We start from the raw sequence: 17,643 nt of genomic DNA, 5'->3' as shown, positions 1-17,643 counted from the left end.
TACCTACTACCAGGCTCACCCAACTTCCCACCCACCTCCCCTCCAAAACCCTCCATTTGTTTCTCAGAGTCCACAGTCTCTCATGGTTTGTCTCCCCCTCCGGTTTCCCCCAACTCACTTTTCCTCTCCATCTCCCCATGTCCTCCATGTTATACTCCTTATGCTCCACAAGTAAGTGAAACCATATGATGATTGACTCTCTCTGCTTGACTTATTTCACTCTGCATAATCTCTTCCAGTCCCGTCATGTTGATACAAAAGTTGGGTATTCATCCTTTCTGATGGAGGCATAATACTCCATTGTATATATAGACCATATCTTTATCCATTCATCTGTTGAAGGGGATCTTGGTTCTTTTCCTGATGCTGGCTAAGGTTTGAGAACAACTGATCTAGAACAATTTCTGGTAGGTGTCATGAAGTAAGAAAGTCTTAGAAAAGAGAATGGAGGATAGTTTTCAGATTAGGTAAGGGGAGAAAAGGTAAGTGGAATGATGAGCAGATGCTTAGCTAGATACCACTGCTAGGGGGAGGGAGCCTGAAATATTGTCCTCTATTGGGAGGTGACAATAAGGAAACCACTCTTCAATTATATTTTAATTATTTGCATCAAATGGTGTTACTTTCACGCTCATTGATGTTGTGAGTTTTTTGGTGCACTTGAGGATACCTTTTAATCCACAGAAAAGATTATCAGAATGTTTTATTTTTTATTTTAATAACTAACATTATTAAAACTACATTAAAAAAACACAACAACCTGATTTTTTCATAAGTCTCTGGGTTCTACTCACAAGTGGTATTGTTCCACATATAAGTATTGCAAATGTTAGCAATTGTTTTTAAGAACAAGATACCTTGAATGTTTGGTTTCATTTACAAATTTAACATCCTTCCAGTTAGCAAAAATTTAGTGGGCCAATGTTTAAACATTTAATATTTACTTTGTCTCTTTTTAGATCTTCAATCTTCTACCTAGGCAAAATCTTTCTAAATGATAAATAATCTTATACATTTAGTAAGATTCTTATAGCCTATTATAAAGGTGTTTTCATAAATTTTTTAAATTTCAATTTAGGGGTCCCTGGGTAGTTCAGTGGGTTAAGCCACTACCTTTAGCTCAGGTTAAGATCTCAGGGTCCTGGGATCGAGCCCTGCATCAGACTCTCTGCTTAGCAGGGAGCCTGCTTCACCCTTTCTCTCTCTGACTGCCATCTTTGCCTACTTGTGATTTCTCTCTCTATCAAATAAATAAATAAAATCTTAAAAATTTTTTTCAATTTAACTCTTTAAGTCAAATAATTAGACTTTCTAAGTTAGAGTTATTTTTTAAAAACCAAACTCCTATAAACATTATGAAAATATAAAATATCAAACAAATTACTTTTTACCTGAAAAAAGTTATAACCGGGAAATTTAATACTATAGTTTTGATTCTTTTAAATCTTTCTGGGTATACCAAAACCTTTTTTTTTTTAAACTAGGCTCAATGCTCAGAGTAGAGCACAATGTGGGATTTGAACTCATGACCACAAGATCAAGACATGAGCTAAGATCAAGATTTGGATGCTCAACTGACTGAGCCACCCAGGGCCCCTGGATGTGCCAAATTCTAAATCCTCCTGAGGTTAAAAGATACATTTACCACTTGAGAAACACTGTGATCATATCAACTATGAGGATATTTAGACCTGATAGGTTAACCATGATGGTGACTATTTCTTATTCGTAACTAAAATGGGACTTACTGCATAATCGTTTTCAGTCACTTAGTTATCATTCCATTTCTCAAATAGGTAGTCATGGGCCATGAACCTGAATTCAAATTATACATACTATAACAATATATTTCCAAACTTTTGACTCAACATATAGAAGGAAATGAATATATTTCACACAGTGCAGACACACACACACAATTGCTGGACCCAACCCACAAAATAGATTTCATGATATATTAATAAGCAATTCCCATTTGTGAAAGGCTTCACAATACTTTACCTTTCTGTCCATTCAAAGAAGACTTCCAGAGTGATCACTTAATAGAATTTGCATTTTAGGACTCTGCTATGGGCTGACTTATGTCACCTCAGAATTCAGATGTAGCAGTCCTAACCCCCATGTGACTATATTAAAGAAAGAGCTTTTAAGGAGGCGATTAAGGTTAAATGAAGTCATAAGCATGGAACTTCAATGTATAGAATTGATATCCTTATAAAAAAGGAAAAAACACCAGGATCTTTCTCTCTCCATCATGTGAGGACATAGAAAAGTCCTGTCTGCAAACTAGGCAGAGAGCTTTCACCAGAAGCTGAAGTTTGATTTTGGACTTTTCAGCTTCCAGAGCTGTGAGAAAATAAATTTCTCTTGTTTAAGCCAGTGAATCTATAGTAGTTTGTATGGCAACTGGAACTACTGAGATAGAATCTGTTAAAGTTATGCAAGTGCAAAAATTAATGGGATTTGTATTTTCTTATTTTGAGGGGGTCTGTAACTCGTAGGAGTCCTGTTTTTAAAAATGAATTTGATTTAATTGTGAATATTTTATATAAGCTAGTCTGACTTGCAATCATAATTTAGGAAACTATTTTACTAACATCCATCTGGGTCTAATTTTTTATTATGTCTGAATTATGTCTATTTTTAAGACCATAGAGAGGTGTCAGTTTTGGAGAATGTGCTTAGTGTGAGTACACATTCCGGGAGAGTAACTAGCCTATTTCAAGAAAATCAATTTAGATGGAGTTGACAGAAGTCAGGTTAAATCTTGGGAAATGGAATGAGCAGCAGTGATATGGTTTATCCACCTTCCTCACTACAAGGCAGTTCTTTTTTTTTTTTTTTAAGATTTTTATTTATTTATTCGACAGGCAGAGATCACAAGTAGGCAGAAAGGCAGGCAGAGAGAGAGGAGAAAGCAGGCTCTCCACGGAGCAGAGAGCCCGATGCGGGGCTCGATCCCAGGACCCTGGGATCACGACCCGAGCCGAAGGCAGAGGCTTTAACCCACTGAGCCACCCAGGCGCCCCTACAAGGCAGTTCTTTTAATTGCAGAGAAAGTTTGGAGGCAAGGTGAACGGTTCTGGGTCAGGAGCAGACTCATCTTTGGGATCCAAAATATCATTTAAGGTGGCCTTAATTTTTCCTTAAACATAGACAGGGGCACCCTCCAACCTACTGTGTCAGGAGACAGAAGGCTATTTATGAACTTTTTACCACTAATGCACCTGCCATGCTATCCAATTGGGTTCTATTTGTTCTGGAGGAGAGGCCAGGAAGGCACAGAGAGGGTGGGACTGAGATTATATAGGAATGACAGATGTGCATGGGTTTCTTTTCTTGACCCAATCCCTTCCTTTGGGAGGGAAATTGAGGTAAGACAGGAAAGGAAGAACCTTTGTTATAACAGTGACTTGCTGGTGTTAGTATCAACATGAAACAAGTATGTTGAGATCTTGTCCTACACGTGCTTCACTCAGAAGACAGAAGGTCATGACTTATGACCTGAATGACCTTACTTCCCTTTCATGAAGGGAATGGGAACAATTGAAGAGGAAAAGAAATTGGGATCAACATATTGCAAGAACATTTGATAAGGGGAGGGAGAACAGAAAGGAGGGATTTCCAGGCTATCCCTCTATCTTAGATGGATTCAAGAGACTGGTGAAAAGTGAAAGGCCATTTTGTATCATTCTTAGAAGCCATTACATTCCTAATGATCTGGTGGGGAGATTTTCTTTCTGATCATAGTTTCTTTCTACTCTTCCAGGTAGTAAGTAGTAGCTTCTATATGTACAAAGGAGATTGCTATTGATGAGCCTTCTCTAAAACACGACAAAGTGTTACCTAGCATTAAAATATTTTCTTCTCAAGTGAAAAAAAAAAAAAAAAGGAAAAACCACAGTTTTCTTCTAAGCTGTTTCAAGAAATGTTCAAAAGTGAGAAAAACAGTAGATAGAGTCATTCATAAAAAAAATTACTCCTGGAGACAGGACTCTTAACTATGACAGTGTGAAAATTACCATTAAATGTTGGTCAAGAGTATAAAACAGAAGTAGGTATTTAATAAGCTCCAAGAATATCAAATGTGTAGATTAGAGGGGCCTGGGTGGCTCAGTTGGTTAAACATCTGACTTTGGCTCTGGTCATGACCTCAGGGTCTTGGGATCCAGCCTAATGCTGAATCTTGGGTAGGACTCTGTGCTCAGCAGGGAGTCTACTTTTCCCTATTCCCCTGCCCCTTCCCCTGCTCATGCGCTCTCTCTCTCTGTCTCTCAAATAAGTAAATAAAATCTTTAAAAGAAATAAAAGATGAAAAATACATGTGTAGATTATATGGCAAGGTAAGGCAATAATTTAAAATTTAGCATCTTCTCCATAATTTATCCCCTAATGATTCTTCTTGCACTTGTTTTTACTACTCTCAAATCTACATTGCCAGGCACACCTTTCTAGTAGCTGTCCACTGGACATCTCAACAATGGCTGTTCCAAAGTTACCACAGGCTCAATATGTACACTTTGCTATACTTCTTCCTCTTTCCTGAAACTGCTTTTCAAATTGCATGTCCTGCTTTAGTTGGCTGAGTAAGAAACTTGACATGCAATCAGTTATCAAGTCTTATCCTTCGTATCTCTTATGTCTACCTCCTCCTGTCTAGCTTCGGCATCAGCACTAGGTTAGCCTCATTGCCTGGGCAATTAAAATAAGCCCTTAGCTCATCTCTGTGGCTCTAGTCAGCTAGTCTCTAATCCATGATTGCAACCAGAGTAATCTTTCTAAAAAAGCAAATCTCATCACTCTCTCCAGGGCTTATAATTCTTCACTAGCTCCTCATTGACTGATGGATAGAGTCCAAACTTCTAGTTTGCCAAACCAGTCTCTTATCTCTCTAACCTGATTGATTGCCATATCTTTGCCCCTGGAGTTATGCTTCAGTCAACCTGAATTTCTTCAAATTCCCCTAATGGGCTAGTGAAAGTGCTCCTTAGGAGTTAAAGAGGTCTCAATGAAAAGCTTTCTCTTTTTTGTTTTAATTTAATGATTATCTTTAAAAATAATATAAGCATATTTTGAATCATCTAGATCAGTGTTTTTCAAACTTTAGTATGCATAGGAATCACTTGGAGATCTTGTAAAGGATCTGACTAGTAAGTGCTGTAGGCTCAAGGCATTTCTAACAAGATCATAGGTAATGGCAATGGTGCTACCCTGTGGACCACATTGCGGGTAATAATGATCTAAATGACCACTTTCCAGTGGACTACTACCACAAAATTCTCTCATTGTCATTGACACTGACATAAATGAATAAAGAAGAGAAGCAGACAATATTTTTTAAATTTTATGTATATATATGTTTATGTGTTTATTTAAAGTACATTTTTACTGAAGTATAATTATCTTTTTATTGGAGTATAATTGATATACAGTATCCACATGGTTTCCGATGTACATCACAGTGATTTCATATTTTCTGTCTTTTGATTGAAATATAATTGATATACAATTTCCTATTGCTTTCAGATATGCACCATACTGATTTTATATTTTTATACATTAAAAAAAGATCACAATAAGTCTAGTTACCATCTGTCACCACACAAAATTATTACAATTTTATTTATTATAGTCCCTATGCTGTACATTTATATTTTCATGACTTATTTATTTTATAACTGGAAGTCAGTGCCTCTTAATCCCCTTCACCTTCAGTGCCTGCCCTCCTCCAATTATCTTTCCCTTCTGGTAGCCAACAGTTTGTTTTCCATATATATGAGACTGTTTCTGTTTTGTTTATTCATTTGTTTTGTTTTTTATATCCCTCTTATAAGGAAAATCATATGTATATATATACATATATATATCTCACATCTTCTTTATATATATATAAACATATATTTTTATATGTATCTCACATCTTCTTTATATCTTAACTTAATATCACATATATATATGAATATCACCCAGCAGTTTAAAAAAAGAATGAAATCTTGCCATTTGGGACAATATAGATGGACATAAAGGTCATTATACTAAGTGAAATAAGTCAGAGAAAGATAGATACCATATGATTTTTATATATATATATATATATATCTCACATCTTCTTTGTACATTCATCTTTTGATAGACACTTAGATTGCTCTCATATCTTGACTATTGTAAATAATGTTGCAATGAACATAGGAGTGCATACATTTTTTCAAATTGTTGTCTCTGTTTTCTTTAGATAAATAGCCAGAAGTGGAATTGCTGAATCATGTGGTAGTTTATTTTTAATTTCTTGAAGAACCTCCATACTGTTTGCCATAGTGGCTGCATCAATTTACATTCCCACCAACAGTTCACAAGGTTCCTTTTTCTCCACATCCTTGCCAACATTTGTTATTTTTTGTCTTTTTGATAAGACCCAATCTGATAGTGTGAAGTGATATCTCATTGTGGTTTTGATTTGCATTTCCCTGATGAAGAGTGATATTAAGCATCTTTTCATGTGCCCATTGCCCATATGTCTTCTTTGGGCAAATGTCTGTTCAAGTCCTCTGCCCATTTTTCAATTTGGTTGTTTATTTTTTGGTAGTAAGTTGTAGATGTTCTTTATATATTTTGAATATTAACTCCTTATCAAATGTATGATTTGTAAATATCTTTTCCCATTCAATAGGTTGCCTTTTTGTTTTATTGATGGTTTTCTTTGCTGTGCAAAAGCTTTTTAGTTTAAGGTACTTCCATTTGTTTATTTCAAACTCAATATTTTAAATGATACATTCATTACAAATGAAGACCAAATGATGTCACAACTTGCTATATGAATAAAGATCTGGCAATGTTTCTAGTAAGATGTTGAAAGAATTAGTCATCATTTAGCCTAAAGTAGTACAGGCATGTCAATTTCAAAAGTTTCATAACAATAGAGACAACATTTTTTCAGCAAGAAATATCACTCATACCATTAAATTCATATTGTTATTTGGAATAATATTAGTTTTGTGTTTTTCTTTATAATTAATTTGTCCATGTGCTTGTTTTTGTAATTATAGAATAGCTACAAACATTATAGTTTATACCTAGTGTTACATTTCTACACAGTTAAGAAAACAATTTAAATTGATTCTAACATACAAAAGAAATTTAACATTTTATAAGAGGTCTAAACACTTACAAGTTTGAGAAACACTGGACTAAGCCAAGCCATGCCTTTTTGCCTTTACTTCTATGGTCTTCTCTGCTTGGAGTACCCTTCCCTAATCTCTTAACAACATTGCCACCTTGCCATGTCCACTTAATAAACAGTTGCTTTTCCCAATGGCTCCTTTTCAGAGATCCATAGTCAACTTAATAATACAACCATGCTTTATCCTTTCTTTCATAAGATCTATGTAACACTTTGCTGCACACTTACCTGTGTGTATTTGTTTGCTTTGCTGGCTGCCTCTTCTATCCCAATGACAAAGGCCTTGTCTTCTTTGTCTTCTTTATATCTGTTCAGTGCTTAGCATAACATACTTGTTCAATAAATGTTTCTGAATGCATGAATGGATATAAAACTTGGCTTGCTCCTTCCTGGAGAGAAAAAGTATATTCATACACCATGTGTTCACATTTGTGGGTGAAAAAAATTAACATTATAAAATAATTGTAATATTCTTTTACATATAATTTAACTCAATAAGGTAATTCAAAAGCTTTACTTGTCTTCTAGAGAATTTGCTGAAAAGTCTGTATTTTTACTAATTTTCCAGAGATCTGCTTGTTGAGGTTAAAGCTCAGACAGTTTTCAAACAATGTGAAAGGAACATTGCGATTACATTTTGGTTGATACATCATCAAAACTAAAAATAGAATGGAAAGATTGAGAAAACTTTACTCGAATCTCTAGCCAAAGTATGGTTAAATATGGGTGAGCTGGAATTGTGGTTTCCAACTTTCAGTTACGCAGGATAAATTCTGTAACTTATGGGGTTTCCCGGCCCTGATTTACCCTTAGTTTGGTGTTGCCACCCAATTTTGGTTAGCACCTTCACTGGAGCTGGAAGAGAGAGTTCAGTTTGCCTTTAAGGAAAGGACAAAATCTGAAATATATTTGGCTTTATTTGATAGCAAGACTGATATGTTTGCCTATGTATGGAAAGAGGCCCATTTCCTAATAATACCCTCTTTGAATTGACCAGAATGTTGGACAGTGTGGGATTGGGATTGAGGTTCAAGTTGGGATGAGGAGCTGGAGACCCAAAATGTGTTCCATACAGTTTTGTACCTGATAAACAAACATGACTGTAATGCTGTGCAAATACTGTTTGAGAGAAAGTCTTGGAGCAAAGTTGTGTGACACAGTACAGATTTTTATTTTAAGTTTTTATTTTATGGGCATGGCTGCTACCACTTCATTATCAGAGGAAGATTCTTTTGAACAAAGAAGCTATAGAACTTTGTACACCTCAATGGTTTTGGAGGAAATTAATTCATTTATGAATTTGAACATTTCTATACTTAGAATAAACAAGCTAAGAAGGGGATTTTTCTTTCAACTCTTTCAGAGTTATGTATTTTATTCTCTAGCAGTATCAAACTATACTGCAAATTTACCTTGATTCTCTCTCTTTTTTTTAAAAGTAGGTTCTATGCCCAACCTGGGACTTGAACTCACAACCCTGAGATTGAGAGTCACACACTTTACTGAGCCAGCCCGTTGTCCTTCATCTTGATTTTCCTGTCTCCTTCTGGACTTCTCTTCCTGGAATGCTCATCCCCATGTGTGATGGTTAATTTTACAATAACTTGATGTGCTAAGTGATACCCAGATGGCTAGTAAAATGTTTCTAGGTGCATCTGTGAGGGTATTTCTGGAAGAGATTAGCATTTGAATTGGTGAACTGAGTAAGCAGATGGCCGTTCACAATGTGGGTGGACATCATCTAATCCATCAACGGCCTGAGTAGAACAAAAAAATTGGATGAAGGGTGAACTTGCTGTCTCTGAGCACTTGTCTCACTGCCCTTAGACTTTGGCACTCCTGCTTCTTAGTCCTCAGATTCAGTTAATACTTATTCAATTACCCTCTTCTCTCTTCCTCTCTTTTCCCTCTTCCCCTTCTCAGGCCTTGGGACTTAACACTGAATTACATCATCAACCCTCCTGGTTTTCCAGTTTGCAGATGGTAGATTATAGGACTTCTTAGCCTCCAAATCACATGAGCCAATTCCTATAGTAAATCTCTACATATATCTTATTGGTTTTCTTTCTCTGGAGAAGCCTGACCAATAAACTATCTGAGAAAAAATAACTTTTAAAGATTTATTTAGTTATTACTTTAGAGATGGAAAGAGAGAGAGAAAAAGAGAGGGTCAGGGAAGGGGCAGAGGGAGAGACTCTACCAGCAGATTCCCCACTGAGTGTGGAGCTTGTTGCGAGGCTAGATCTCATGACCAATGTGATCATGACCTGAGCTGAAACTAAGAGTCAGTTGATTAACCAACTGAGATATCCAGGTGCCTCCTAACCCCACCCACTGCCACCAAAAATCTTAAAAAACAAAACAAACAAACAAACAAACAAACAAAAAAACAGGAAAAAACCCCCAAACAAAAAAACAAACCCTACCCAGATATTTCCTTCAAAAACTTCCCACCCATCCCCAGGGAGAGTTATCCACTCTCTCCCATGGACTAGCTTACATCTTGTACAGTCTTCATAGAGGTACTTAGTGCACAACATTCTATTTGTTTACTTGATCCCAATGGGGAAGGAGCTCATAAACATAGACATGTAGAATCTCAAACCCAAGAGATGTGGTTTCAAACCTTCCTTCTCCATATAGCCAAGTAGAGAAATTTCTCTTTTGTATATTTCACAGATTGGTTTTCCATTGCTAACTCTTCTCTTTGGGAATAGGATATTAATGAATGTGTATGTTTACTTTCTCACCCAGTTTCCATCACACTGTGAGTATGTGTTCAAATTATTCATTATGTTGAGTTAAATTAAATGTGGATTCTTCTTATTGTACCAACATTCTCTTCTGTGTTTCACACACAGGACCTTAGTGTGAAATTACAGACTCTTTTCCATTTGGTAAAGAGGAAAAAACACAGACTAAAAACAGATTTTCCCTGTTTATTTTCTGATGTGTCAGAAAATTGTCCAACCCACATGTCAGAGAAGAAGGGTGATTTAACATCACTGTATTTTACTCTCCAGCATTGTACATATAAAGGAATTGAGCTACTCTTTCAGACTTTCTTTTCCTCAATGCCATTGCTCTACCTGTAGACTGTGTATGTTTCTAAATGGGGTTCTATCCTGGGAATCCTATTTTTTGAGACAGATATCTAAACCACAATCTGCATTCTGAACATCTTAAATGCCTACGCACTAACCACAGCTGTTTGTTTATTCCATTTCAACAGGGACAAATATAGTCACTAATTTTTGCCTTTTAAGGTAACAACCAGTTTAATACTAGAAGTGGAAGGGAAGCTATCATAGTGCTAGAAGAAATAAAAATATAAAATATCATAGCAGTCTCTGTTCTCTGAATATTCACATTGGCAACTAAAACAATGTTTATACAAAATTATTTAAGAAAATAGGAGCAATTCTGTGATAAAAATATACCTAAATGATTACTTTTTTTTAAGGCAGCTTTTGAAACTTTATCATGTAGTGTGGTTTATCAGAGCTCAGTTGTATTGTATTTACCCAAAGATTATTGCCAGAAATTCAGAGTACTCTCAGGAGAAAAGCTCCTCTCTTATTTTGGTTATGGGATATGACTGGATGTCATGTAATAAGTATATTCATATTTATCAAGTGACCCCCACATGGTACAGTCCAGACTATATTTCTCTAACAAAAATTTTTATTCATGATAATTTTGGAGGCCAACATAGTATTCCCTGAGTGATAGTTATACCTTAGTTTTGTACAAGTCTTTATACTCTGCACATTTTGTCTTTTAACCATCTGCATCCAAACCCTTTCAATTACAAGTGACAAAAACCAACCTGAACTAGTGCAAGCATTAAAGGGAAATCTTTTCGGTGGAGAGGGCTTGATTGAAGATACCAGGAGTAGATCTGACTTTAATCATGGTAGGATTAAGATGGTTGTTTTTTTTTTGTCTGTAACTCTCAGCTCAGTTTTTCTGACAACTCAGTCAATTAGCTTTTTGGCCTCACATGTTTCTTAGGGCTTGCCATTTTACAGAAGTGAATCTCTGTGTGTCCACAGAGCAAAGCTCACAAAGGAACTTTCAATTAGCTTTTGTGGGTCATGTGCCCATCTCTGGATCCATCACAGCAGAGAAAGGATTGAGGTGTTCTGATTGGCCAGATTGCTGTCACCTGCTAAACCCTGTATTCTGACTGGTGGTGCTCTCAGAATTAACTATTGTATTGGAACAGTATGGGGCAGTGAGGTGCAGTTTCTGAGGGAAAAAAGAATGCTGAGAATTTGACAACAGATGTCTGTTTTGTTTGTTTGCCTTATTTTAGAGACTCAAAAAGAGATTGATTTGACTAAATTCACAGAGTTACTAAGTAGCTAAACCAAATCCTCTAATCTCTTTTGTTCCTATCACTGATATTTGGACAAAAGAACAGATTTACCACTTAAAAAACTTCTTTCTCCCCCATGAAAGGGACATTTAGATGGGCACACAAAATTATCATTTCAAAATGAAAGAGTAAGTTGGTACACTTTATGACCTAGGAAGAAATCTGGACTATTTTGTAAGTGGTTGCAAATAACAAAAACTCATTTTAAATATAGTACAGTATTATAAAAAAGTAACATCAAATGTACAAAAATTTTGATCACCTTTTTATTTATTGGAAATAACATTCTGTAAAAAAATAATGATATTTTCAAGTTTTACTGTTGACATCTCTTTTTAGAGAGAGAGAGAGAGAGCACTTGCGTGTGTGGGAGCAGAGAGTGACAGAGCAAGGGAGAGAATCTTAAGCAGGTTCTATGCACAGCACAGAGCCCATGTGGGGCTCAGTCTTACAACCCTGAGATCATAACCTGTGGTGAAATCAAGAGTTGGATGCTTGGGGCACCTGGGTGGCTCAGTGGGTTAAAGCCTCTGCCTTAGGCTCAGGTCATGAACCCAGGGTCCTGGGATCAAGCCCCACATCGGGCTCTCTGCTCAGCGGGGAGCCTGCTTCTCCCTCTCTCTCTGCCTGCCTCTCTGCCTACTTGTGATCTCTGTCTGTCAAATAAATAAATAAAATCTTAAAAAAAAAAAAAAGTTGGATGCTTAGCTGACTGAGCCACCAACACCACCAGGAGAAAAACAAAACAAAACAAAAAACCTCACAACAACACTTAAAAAATAATACAAGTTACTTTTTATTTTAATTTTTTACGGAGAGAGACACAGTGAGAGAGGGGACACAAGCAGGGGGAATGGGAGAGGGAAAATCAGGCCACATGGCGAGCAGGGAGCCCGATGCAGGGCTCCATCCTAGGATCCTGGGATCATGACCTGAGCTAAAGGCAGACACTTAACTGCTGAGCCACCCAAGCACCCCTACGGTGTACTTTTTAAAAAAGACTTTATTTATTTGAGAGAGAGCACAAGCAGGGGGAGGGACAGAGGGAGAGGGAGAAGCAGACATCCCACTGAGCAGGGAGCTCTATTTGGGGCTTGATCCCAGTACTTTGGAGTCATGACCTGATCCCAAGACAGACACTTAACCAACTGAGCCATCCAGGTGCCCCAATGCAGTGTACTCTTAAAAATACTATTGCATTGATCTCATTTTGTCATAGATATTTTTCTGGGTTATCTAGGTGGGATAGCAGAGGGAGTTGGATCAAAATGACACAGGGGGAAGGGCGGAATCAAATAAAGAGAACAGCTTTTTTGTTAAAGGGTGGTAGCTTCATGGATGTTCGGTGACAATGGAGACCCAGATTCAGGAGATCAAAGGCAATCAATAATAGAGGTCAAGTGGTATCTGGTCATAAAGCTAAGTATACACACTTGACTTACATTGTCTGCTCCTGGACACAAGAAGAAACCCAGTGGCTTGTTCTTCCTCAATTCCCAGAATCTCCAAAGTCTAATTATCAAGAAATATTTAAATATTCAAATTTAACACATTGATCATTGCATAATTTTACCATTAATTTTTCTTGCTTTATAAAATTTCCCAACAAGCTTCAGAAGCATCAAGATATAGCTTGAAGAAATTTAGAGAAGTTAAAAGTGAAATCTGAAAAAGTCACTGAAAGTAGTTTTGTGAAGAAATAACAGATAAGAACACCAGTTTTAGGTGAATTAAAAAAAAAATGCAACTCCCTGAAGTAGGTACAATGTTGATTGTAAAGAAAAATGAGTTAGACCTTATGGAAAACCTTATTAACAAAACAAACCAGGAGAAACTGTAAACATATAGTTTTAGGGAAGCAAATTCATGTATCATTTATCTTTAGGTCTGACAGAAAAAAACCGACCATAACTTAGAAATATTCCATAAGCAACAAAGATTTCTGACCACATAATTAAGAGGATTTTTAAAAAGATAGCCTCATAGGGGTGTCTGGGTGACTCAGTGGGTTAAGCCTCTGCCTTCGGCTCAGGTCATGATCTCAGGGTCCTGGGATCGAGCCCCGCATCGGGCTCTCTGCTCAGCAGGGAGCCTGTTTCCTCCTCTCTCTCTCTGCCTCTGCCTACTTGTGGTCTCTGTCTGTCAAATAAATAAATAAAATCTTTAAAAAAAAAAGCCTCATATTTAAAATAGTTTTGTGACTTTTTACTATGTAGATGGGGCAATGTTTTTGGTGTTAAGGAAAATGGCAGGTGAAAATTTAAAAATGGAACCCATGTTGAAAGTACATAGGAGAGAAACCTGAATGGGAAGTCATCAGAGAAGGAGAAAAACCATGAGAGACTCTTAAGTATAGGAAACAAACTGAGGGTTGCTGGAGGGGAGGTGAATGGAAGGATGAGGTAACTGGGTGATGGGCATCAAGGAGGGTACATGATGTCATGAGCACTGCGTTTTATACATAACTGATGAATTATTGAGCTCTACCTCTGAAACTAATAATGTACTATATGTTGGTTAATTGAATTTAAATTAAAAAAAGAAAATACATAGTATTTTCAAAATCAATTTGGGAAAATACACTGAGCCCATGTTGTCCATAAAGATCTGACAATGTCTAAAAGTTGATATTCAGCAATAAATAACAGATGTGTTGGTTTAAATGTTTTAAAAATCTCTATGAATATAACAACTTTAAATAAGAAGTGGATATTTTACACTAATCTTGGTTATTTTGTCTTCTGTTTATCATCACTCTTTCTAAAATACTTCTGAAATATTTTACTTTTTAGAAGCTGATGGTAGTCTGTGGCAACTCTTCTTGTGTAAATCAAATCAATTTCTTTTTTCAAAATCAGGAAGGATAAAAATGAATAATGCCAAATGTTAAAAAAAAAAAAGTTTAACATCTCAATCTCATCCTTGGATTTTCACTTGCATTCTGTTACAGCCAGGTAGTTCTCTGCTGCCTAAAGCCATGCTGCTCAGTCAAGCAGCTGGGTACTGACTGACAAATAGAGCAAGTGGCACACCTGGAAAGGGTCTATGTGAGAGGCATTGGCAGAGGGATCCTGACAAGTACGCTCACCTGTTGCTCAGTGCTTTTCTCTATATATTTTCAACTCTCCGATTTTCAGATAGGAAAAGAAGATTGCTGATCTCTACTGGATCACAGAATTGTCCAATAATTATTGATATAAATCACTATGGACTAACAAAAAATAAACTCTCATAGGCTTGTTTGTATTTCACCTGTCTGAAGAGCTCTATTGTCTAAGTGATGCAGGGAGAAACTTGTATGTAGTCTTACCATCTACTCATTCTATAAGCCATCTTAGAATTACAATGAAAAGATTGCATTCAATTTTACAAAACTGGTAAACATTTCAGGCTTACAGCTCATAAACAAACATGTTCATACTGGCATTTGTTTACAATTTAGACTAAAACTTAAGTGAAAATTCGCAATGACTGATTTATTTTGCAATAGAGGCTATTTTAAGACCAAGAGCCTACTAGTGTTTGAAAAGAAAACGTATGCTCATTGGTATCAACCAGATCCAACAGTTACAAACTTGTTTTTTTAATTGTCTTGTTTGGTAATCAGGTTTTGCCTCAACTATGATTCTCTAGTTTTTACTCCAGATTGACATAAAGACTGAGATTAAGGAAAATGATGTTTGTTTCTAGATGTCCTCTGTATGTCTTTGTGCTTCTATTTTTACCATCCATTTAAAAAAAAAGTCAGCTTTTCATGGCAGTTAACTAATTTTGAAACTTTTTCAGAGCTTAAAGTAAATAAGCTATATACATTTTAAAATTATTTTTATGGGCTTTGCCATTCTCTTTGATTTTAGCAGTTTTCATGAGAGTTTAAAGATAATAATGCATTTCAAGTAATACTACTTAATTATTATTACCTACTATTTATCCAATGATCTCATGATGGCTTATAAACACTCATTAATTGAGATTTACAAAACCCTGTGAAGTACAATGGCCAGGTTGTGTTAACTACTTAATTCTCTAAATGCTGCTTTGAAGTCTTTGAATATTTAACCAATGATTATGACTCTTGTTGCTATCCGGGAAACTTGAAGTGGATTCATTTTTTTCTTGTGCCAATGGTTTTCAGAGTTTCAGAAGTTTTTATTCATGATTTCTGGAAAGAACCAGAGGAAATTTGACTAAGTAATGTTGACTTTGAGTTGAAGCTATACCTTTAAGAGTATTGAGATTAGGGAGAAAGCGATATTGACATTTTCAGTCAGCTGCAACTATAGTAGTGATACACTTCATTATTCCTGCCATGGCATTTTCCACAGCAGTCAGCCTATAAGACTTCAAACTGTGGCCCACAGAGTACACTGATATTACAAAAATTTTATCATGAGCCTAGCACCTTCTTTCCACACATTCTATGATTCTCTTTCTTGACCTTTTTTCAAATTAAAAGTATAGAACAGAACTACGGGCTGGTAATCCAGAGGCCAAGAGGCTTGCAAGTATGTGACTTGGAAGGAATGAATTTCAATTTTAAAAAATTGTTTTCTATGCACAATGCAGGAAAAAATATCTATGTTACATAATACCTATCCTACTATTTCTCAATACTGTGGCCATTATAAAGGGAGAGTTTATATAGTTGTTCTCTTTTTGGAGTCTTCCTGCTTGGTTCATATCCATTCAACAAATATTTATTCAATGCCTAATATAAGTATTATAAAGAATCTTGATTAAATACAAGTTCTACCACTTATGAGGTATGTAGCCTTGGGAAAGTTATTTGACCTTATCATACTTCAGTTTTCTAATCTGTGAAATGGGGAAAAGAAAACTATTTACATTTTAGAGTTGTTTTGAAAATTTACATCCATCTTATTACAAATAGTCCAGTTTGATGCTAGTAAGATTTATTGAATTCCAGTCATTCTTAGAATTGAGATTTCAACCCAGGCAGCCAAACTTAAGATTCTTCCACTTAACTACTGTCCTACATTACCACCCACTAATAATAATACCTAAGAGCTTCATATGTATAATCTAATTTAACCCACACAAGAACCCCGTAAAATGAGAAACATTAATATCCCCACTTCACAGGACCCTCCTTTGAGTTCCTGAGTTAGCTTTTCTCAGAGAATTGAGTTTCAGCTCTGTGGCTCCTCTCTTCCAAACTTCAAATACTAATTGCCCCAATCTTTTCTCTTTGTACCCCTAGCCATTGAGGTGATAGGGCCTCCTGAAATTGCTAGCCGTATGTTACCTCAGAGACCTCTTTTCTTGTTTTCAATTCTCCAATAACTGATCAACCCCTCTGAATAAAATTTCTCTTTTGAAATACTGTGGGTTTTGTCTTCCTGATTTAACTTGGCCTGATTCTGTACTTAGTACCAAATGTGGTCACCCCAAAAACCTCACAAAGATGGTATTTTGGGATTGGCTAGGTCATGTTCCTTGACCTTGAATGCCATACTAAATTCACTGCCAGTGAGAGAGGGAATACTAATAATCCATGGCATGCAGTGCCAAGGGCCATCATAATTAACTTATCCCCTGTGGTTGACTGTGATGAAGTGTTAACTCAAGCAAATGTCCCACACTTTCTAACATAATAGTCCTTTACTTAGGTGGTATACGATTTGTTTAACCAATCCCCTATAAACAAGGAAATTTTCAATTTTTCACTATGATGATATAATAATAAACACATATACATTATATCCTTATATAGCATATACACATATCACTTTGTATGAGTATGAGTATTAGCATAATAATCATTTTATGATTTATAATAAATCATTAAAAATAATGGCTAATAGTATGGATAAGGTTACTTCTGGCAGTGGAATTATGAACTATTTTTATTTTCTACTTTATAATACTCTATTTCTGGTTTCCTCTCCAATAAGAACTTTTGTGATAAGAAAAAATGAAGTTGTCCCTATACCCCAATTAATGTTGTTAATGTTGCCACTATCACAGCACAAGTGTACTTTGCTGTGATTTAATAAGATTTACAGCAATTGTCAACTGTATAATAATCAAGAAAAGTCATTAAGTCAGCTGAAATGACCACTTT

This window comes from Martes martes (assembly GCF_963455335.1).
Source record: "Martes martes genome assembly, chromosome: 10".
NCBI classification, from domain to species: Eukaryota; Metazoa; Chordata; class Mammalia; order Carnivora; family Mustelidae; genus Martes; species Martes martes.
Note: the sequence above shows the minus strand (reverse complement) of the source record.